Source organism: Nelumbo lutea, chromosome 3, assembly GCF_056320005.1.
Source record: "Nelumbo lutea isolate HS-2025 chromosome 3, American lotus-T2T, whole genome shotgun sequence".
NCBI classification, from domain to species: Eukaryota; Viridiplantae; Streptophyta; class Magnoliopsida; order Proteales; family Nelumbonaceae; genus Nelumbo; species Nelumbo lutea.
In genome coordinates this window covers 90862353-90870000 of record NC_142686.1, presented here as the reverse complement: position 1 = coordinate 90870000, position 7648 = coordinate 90862353, and the positions used below count along the sequence as shown (strand labels likewise).

Here is a 7648-nt window from a genome sequence, read left to right as displayed (position 1 = left end):
AGGGGAATCCTTGTTAGTTTCTTTTCCTCAGCTTATTGATATGCTTAAATTCAGTGGGTGGCCCCGCCTGACCTGGGGTCACAAGGCAGGCTCCGTCAACAACGGATCCCTCACCGGGTCACACACTCGACACCCCAATGACAACACAACGTGCACGACGTCCAGCATTCCACCACCTAAGATTGAACCACCAAAAGTCATGGCACTTTATTGTCGGGGGCCATCCTTTGGGCCAACCGCACCAAAATGGAACGGGAGGCGAACATCTACACCAACTCTCCAACACCTAATGGGGCAAGGGAGGGAGAGGCAATGATGCATGACGCCCAGGCAGGCATGCCCTTGGCCCAAGGGCCTCGGGCGCAACATCCGTTCAAAGACTCGATGGTTCACGGGATTCTACAATTCACACCAAGTATCGCATTTCGCTACACTTCATCGATACAAGAGCCGAGATATCCATTGCCAAGAGTCATTTTTGAATGCAGAGGAAAAACACCCAACAATGTTGGGTTTATGCACCCTTCCATGGAGATTCCTTGGCACCATCCGCGCCCGGAGTTGGTTGTTAGCTATTGTTACAAGGCCTGGCCGAATACACTGTTATGGACAGTGCACCCCCTGAAACCCATCAGATGGGCCCTATGGGCCCAACACTTACCCTAAGTGGTCCCTGGGCCAAGCCACCTTGTAACACCCAGGGACTGTGGGTAAATACAAGATTAGCCCATCAGGTATTATCCTCAATGGCCTTACACTTAACCTCTCAGCCCATAATGATCATACACTGCCCGACAAGAGAGGACCTCTCCCTCGGCTGCAAGGAACAGTGTTGCACTCTCTCAAAAACCTTTTTGCAAACATTTCGAAACCATAATATATATACTTTTATATCTCATATAAAATATATTTTGCAAAACAAATCTCAACGATTGAAATCGGCTACCGACAGTCTTGGTTTCAATCAGTGAGAGTGCATCCCCAATCATTACCTTTGTCGACAAAGGGGCTGATCCTGTCACTATGATCACCCACTCAGATTAATTCTCAGACTGTCCCAACATACCCAGGTTTTGACCCTCACTAAGGATCTCACTGGTTGGTACATCAAAGACATCCTAATCTGACACCTAGTGCAGTATCATAATCGAGTCTAGGGGTCGGGTGTAACTTTCCAGTTTTGCCCATCAATCTCCAAGGTCCAGGCAATACTGAAAATCTGGTCCAGTTCAAAGGTTCAATTAATCCCACACTGTATGTGCCTAGGGTCTCACCCTGGTAGCTGAGACAAACCACCCCAACTGACTTGGTGGGACCACAGTGTCAGCCTTGTCAGGATAGGTCTCCCCAGATCGACCCACTGGCTGTGAACATTCTAAACTAACACGAGTCTCATTAAGTGTCCAGTTTAAGGGTATAACACAGAAACATACCAAGGGAACATGAATCAAATATGCACTTTTATTTATTTACAATAAACTCATAAAGTACATCATTTTGATTGAAGCTAAGGACATACAAAACCGTCTAACAGCCTAGGCAGGCGTGCCCTTGGCAAAATGGCCTCGGGTGCAACTTGCGTTCAAAGACTCGATGGTTTACGGGATTCTGCAATTCACACCAAGTATCGCATTTCACTATATTCTTCATCGATGCGAGAGCTGAGATACCCAGGTATTGACCCCCGCTAAGGATCTCACTGGTTGGTACATCAAAGACATGCTAATCTGACACCTAGTGCAGTATCATAGTCGAGTCTAGGGGTCGGGTGTAACTTTCCAATTTTGCCCATCAATCTCCAAGGTCCAGGGTAATACTGGAAATCTGGTCCAGTTCAAAGATTCAATTAATCCCACACTATATTTTCCTAGGGTCTCACCCTGGTAGCTGAGACAAGCCACCCCAACCGACTTGGTGGCACCACAGTGTCAGCCTTGTCAGGATTGGTCTCCCCAGATCGATCCACTGGCTGTGAACATTCTAAACTAGCACGAGTCTCATTAAGTGTCCAGTTTAAGGGTATAACACAGAAACATACCAAGGGAACATGAATCAAATATGCACTTTTTTTTATTTACAATAAACTCATAAAGTACATCATTTTGATTGAAGCAAAGGACATAGAGCCCATAGTCCCTGGGTGTTACAAGGTTGCTTGGCCCAGGGACCACTTAGGGTAAGTGTTGGGCCCATAGCCCATTTGATGGGTTTCAGGGGGTGCATTGTCCATAACAGTGTATTTGGCCAAGCCTTGTAACAAAGGTTGGGCTGAACCCATGTGGCTGATGTGTAGATCAATGTTTGGGTCCCACGCCATACAAGGAAGCCCAACTGGGCAGTAGTTTGGAAGGCTAAATGAATACATAACCCCAAATGGGCCTTAAGCCCATATCGAACTAGGCTAATTTGATTAGTCACTTAAGGGGCGAATTCTGAGATAAGATCAGCTGATAGGATTGGACCCACACCCTATCCACTTAGAGAGTCCAAGATCTGAATAAGATTTAGATATGGAAACTTCCTAATTAGATTAGGAGATGGCTGATCTAATTTGCAGATAAGATAAGGGTTATCCCTAGTCTTAAAGGGACTTCTAATCCATATATGATTTGGGTTAGCAACTCCTAATGGGATTAGGAGCTTATCCCTTTAAGTCTATAAAAGGAAGAGGGGGTGCCAGCCTTTAGACACACAATCACCATCAACAGTCTTGTCTTCAGAGCTGAGATCACAGAAGAGAGAAGTATGCACCTTGCAAATACTCTCTTGCCGCCTCCTTCCTACAGCCGCCACCTACAGCAGTTCGATCTCCATTTCTTGGGAGATATCAAGATTGGATCTTGATTCCAATCTTTTTCACACCTGCACTGTGCCATCTTCAGTGGGAGTGGATTTTGGATCCTTCCTTGGGCGTGAACACCTCCATTGAGAGATATTATTTCTCTGTATCAAGTATTATCTCTCCCTACTCCTTTTGGTTCAGATCTAGTTCAGTTTATGGTTCAAGAATGATCCTTGAAAACATGATTTTCTAAATAGGGAATTCGATTCCCAGTTGAAGGGAGAGAAAAAATTTTTGAAATTTGCCCCTTATTCCGTAATCTTTGGGCGTCCATATGACGGATTTCCTATCCCTTCAGAGTTATCATGAATCATCAAAGCAACGGTCAAAGCCCGCGTCGACCTTTTATCTAACAAATGCATCCCTTCTAGAAGTCGGGGTTTGGTGCACATATTAGCTCTAGAATTACTACAATTATCCGAGTAGTAGATACCATCAAACAAACTATAACTAATTTAATGAGCCACTCGCAGTTTCACAGTCTGAAATAGTTCATACTTACACATGCATGGCTTAATCTTTGAGACAAGCATATGACTACTGGCAGGATCAGCCAGGTAGCATTCCTTGCCGACATCACAACCCGAATGAGACCATCCGAAAACATCGAACGCTCTACGCAGTTGCAATTGTTGATCACATATCAGGACATATAATAGGGTGGTAACAAGGGACCTATGGCCCCTACCCTTGGCATCTTCTGCATCCAAGAGAACACACACTAGACATGTGCCGAGTGCATTGCACAAACACAAGACAATGCTTGGCATCACGTTCTACATGTTCATGGCTCCCTCACCCCCTACTATGGGAGGAGAGAGACAAACTACCACTCGAGGGGTATCAATTCCATTTCTTTGGGTAGGCAACAAAGGAACCTCCCGCACATGCCCAGATAGCAACAACTAGCTTGGGCAAAACTGAAGAGGAGGGGAAGGTTAATGGTTCCGACCACAAGCACAGAGCCCATCAACACATGCCATCCAAACACCACTCACGCGCATCGTGTACACCTTCAGGCAGCCACCCCTCAAACCAACGATGCATCAATGACACGTAGAATGGCCGAGGAAAGCAACACCCAGAGGCCCCACTAAGCACGGAAAGCAACCACCAACATGAATCAACATCCGAAAAGGGTCACCAGGAGATCACAAGAAATGCGAGACATGCCAACTGTGTTGCACCATTCCCACTCATGTGAGGTCCCCATGGGGGACTCCATGCTTGAAATAGGTATGCCACAGAGGCACCATGGAGTGCCCTAGCCAGCATGCGGGGAGGCACCCAAAGCACAATTGCCAAACAGCTTGCATGTCACCTAACCCAGCATCGCTAAGCCACAAACGCGTGTTCACGAGCATGTGCGGGATGACACAGTTAAGGCTGCGGCAACGCACGCAGTGCTCAACACAACAAGTGCGACCACGCATGCTGCCGAGGGCACCCAACACAACATACATCGCTTGCGATCAAGGGGCACTCAACAGACGTTGCGCTGCAACGCGTGCATCGTCGCACTCCTAGATCTCTTCTAGTGCACGTCATTGTGCAATGGCATGCACTATCAAGTAAAACCTTGCACATTGTGATGCACGTCACTACGCTACCATGTCGCGCTCGGTAAGCATCAATGTGGCTTCATGTCGCCTCTAGTGCATGCAACTACACTGCCCGTGCGTCATGGGTGACGTGGGGGAAGCCCCATGACTACCAAGGCTCGCCCAATGGCGCCCCCACGGGGGAACCCGCCCAAAGTCACCACCCCCCCTCAAAGAGTATGTTAAGCTTTTGGGGCTCTACCAGCAAGAAACATCACTTCTCTGGAAAATCTTATTGGGGTAGTCTTGAGATGTACGGCTTAGATTGGTCTTAAGCTTGACAAGTGACACTAGTTAGGATTGAAAAATGATGAAAATAATTAAAATAAATTTTTGGAGAAAAATATTAATTTTATTATCTTTTAATCACGAAAAATTACCAAAAATTGGGAAAGATCTGAAAAAAAATTATTTCGGAGGGTAGGGGTTGCTTTATCACACCTGCAAAAAAATTTGTGCACCAAAATAAGTTGGTTTCATGCCGAAAAGTATAGATAGAAATGGTTTTTCACTAATATTTAATTTATAGAAATTACAAAAAGTACAAAAAAATTAGGAAATTTTATTTTGTGGAAATGGTATTGCATGGAAACAAAAGGGAACACTCCCACACAAATTTTATGAAAAGGTTGTTAGATAGTTTTGTATGCCCTTAGCTTCAATCAAAATGATGTACTTTATGAGTTTATTGTAAATGAATAAAAGTGCATATTTGATTCAAGTTCCCTTGGTATGTTTCTGTGTAATACCCTTAAACTGGACACTTAATGAGACTCGTGTTAAGAATGTTCACAGCCAGTGGGTCGGTCTGGGGAGACCTATCCGAACAAGGCTAACACTGTGGTGCCACCAAGTCAGTTGGGGTGGCTTGTCTCAGCTACCAGGGTGAGACCCTAGGCACATACAGTGCGGGATTAATTGAATCTTTGAATTGGACCAGATTTCCAGTATTGCCCTGGACCTTGGAGATTGATGGGCAAAACTGGAAAGTTACACCCGACCCCTAGACTCGATTATGATACTGCACTAGGTGTCAGATCCTTAGCGGGGGTCAAAACCTGGGCATGTTGGGACAATCTAAGAATTCATCACAGTGGGTAATCATAGTGATATGATCAGCCCCTTTGTCAGACAAAGGTAATGATCGGGGATGCACTCTCACTGATGGAAACCAAGACTATCGGTAGCCGATTTCAATCGTTGATATTTGTTTTGCAAAATATATTTTATATGAGATATAAAAGTATATAAATTATGGTTTTGAAATGATTTGCAAATGGTTTTAATTCCCGAGATCCATATTTGAGAGAGTGCAACACTGTTCCTTGCAGCCGAGGGAGAGGTCCTCTCTTGTCGAGCAGTGTATGATCATTATGGGCTGAGAGGTTAAGTGTAAGGCCATTGAGGATAATACCTGATGGGCTAATCTTGCATCTGTCAATAGTTCCTAGGTGTTACAAGGTGGCTTGACCCAAGGACCACTTAGGGTAAGTGTTGGGCCCATAGAGCCCATCTGATGGGTTTTAGGGGGTGCACTGTCCATAACAGTGTATTTGGCCAGGCCTTGTAACAAAGGCTGGGCTGAACCCATGTGGCTGATGTGTAGATCAATGTTTGGGTCCCACGCCATACAAGGAAGCCCAACTGGGCAACAGTTTGGAAGGCTAAATGAATACATAACCCTAAATGGGCCTTAAGCCCATTTCAAACTAGGCTAATTTGATTAGTCTTTAAGGAGTGAATTGTGAGATAAGATCAGCTGATAGGATTGGGCCCACACCCTATCCACTCAAAGAGTCCAAGATCTAAATGAGATTTAGATTTGGAAACTTCCTAATTAGATTAGGAGCTAGTTGATCTAATCTGCAGATAAGATAAGGATTATCCCTTATCTTAAAGGGACTTCTAATCCATATATGATTTGGGTTAGCAACTCCTAATGGGATTAGGAGCTGATCCCTTTAAGTCTATAAAAGGAAGAGGGGGCGGCAGCCTTTAGACATCCAACACAATCACTAGCAACAGTCTTGTCTTCAGAGCTGAGATCACAGAAGAGAGAATTCTGCACCCTGCAAATACTCTCTAGCCGCCTCCTTCCTGCAGCCACCACCTATAGCAGTTCGATCTCCATTCCTTGGGAGAAATCAAGATTGGATCTTGATTCCAATCTTTTGGAGAAAAGATTGGTAGGAGTTATATTCACAAGCCGACCAGGTGATTCTTGGGAAGGATCAAGTTCTTGGGAAGAACACTAATGATTTTGCTCCACCCTTTACTGCGCATTCTTTAGTGGGAGCAGATTTTGGATCCTACCTTGGGCGTGAACACCTTCATTGAGAGATATTGTTTCTCTGTATCAGGTATTATCTCTCTCTCCTCCTTTCACAAGCCGACCAGGTGATTCTTGGGAAGGATCAAGTTCTTGGGAAGAACACTAATGATTCTGCTCCACCCTTTACTGCGCATTCTTTAGTGGGAGCAGATTTTGGATCCTACCTTGGGCGTGAACACCTCCATTGAGAGATATTGTTTCTCTGTATCAGGTATTATCTCTCTCTCCTCCTTTTGGTTCAGATCTGGTTCAGTTTATGGTTCAAGAATGATCCTTGAAAATATGATTTTCTAAATAGGGAATTCGATTCCCAGTTGAAGGGAGAGAAAAATTCATGAAATTCGCCCCCTTTATTCGACAATCTTGGGCGTCCATGTGATGGATTTCCTATCCCTTCAGTGGTATCAGATCCAGGGTTCAAATCTTGAACCATTATGTTTCAGATCTGAACCTGCACAAATAGGGAGAAGGCGTTCAACCCATTTGCGTAGATATGGGTTTTGGGAAATTTGTTCCCAAAACAGATGGGCAAATAATCTGAAATTAATTTTAAATAAATCTGATTATTATTTAGAATAGTTCTTTATAATTTTCTTGATTTATGGGCTGTTCGTACAAGAGGAGATCGAAATCTTGGTTTGCGCAGGGAGAACTACAAGATTTTCAGTTTATTGAATTTATTTATTACATTTGGTCAGTAAATAATTTTTTTTTTTATTTTGAGACTCAATGTATAGGCATTCAATCTGATGTAATAATTAATAGAAATAGGATTTCTATTTATTTTAATTTTGGATCAAAGATGGCGGCGCAGAGAAGGAGATTTCGCAGATGGGAGATTCGCTATCTGCGATTTGCAGTTTGAGAAACTGC

General features: G+C 44.1%; 2 non-coding genes and 1 pseudogene across 2 annotated transcripts in view; all 3 read right to left on the bottom strand.

The window, feature by feature from the left end:
- LOC148866718 (25S ribosomal RNA) overlaps positions 1-81 on the bottom strand; it is a 3345-nt gene extending 3264 nt beyond the window's left edge. Inside the window, exon 1 of the ribosomal RNA XR_016111712.1 lies at positions 1-81. This exon is cut by the window's left edge and continues 3264 nt beyond it. This is a non-coding gene — a ribosomal RNA (25S ribosomal RNA).
- Positions 82-320: 239 nt separating this feature from the next.
- Positions 321-474, bottom strand: LOC148866717 (5.8S ribosomal RNA). The gene has a single exon (XR_016112033.1). It is a non-coding gene; the product is annotated as a 5.8S ribosomal RNA (ribosomal RNA).
- A 1055-nt stretch (positions 475-1529) lies between these two features.
- LOC148866716 (5.8S ribosomal RNA) lies at positions 1530-1679 on the bottom strand (annotated as a pseudogene).
- Positions 1680-7648: the final 5969 nt, after the last annotated feature.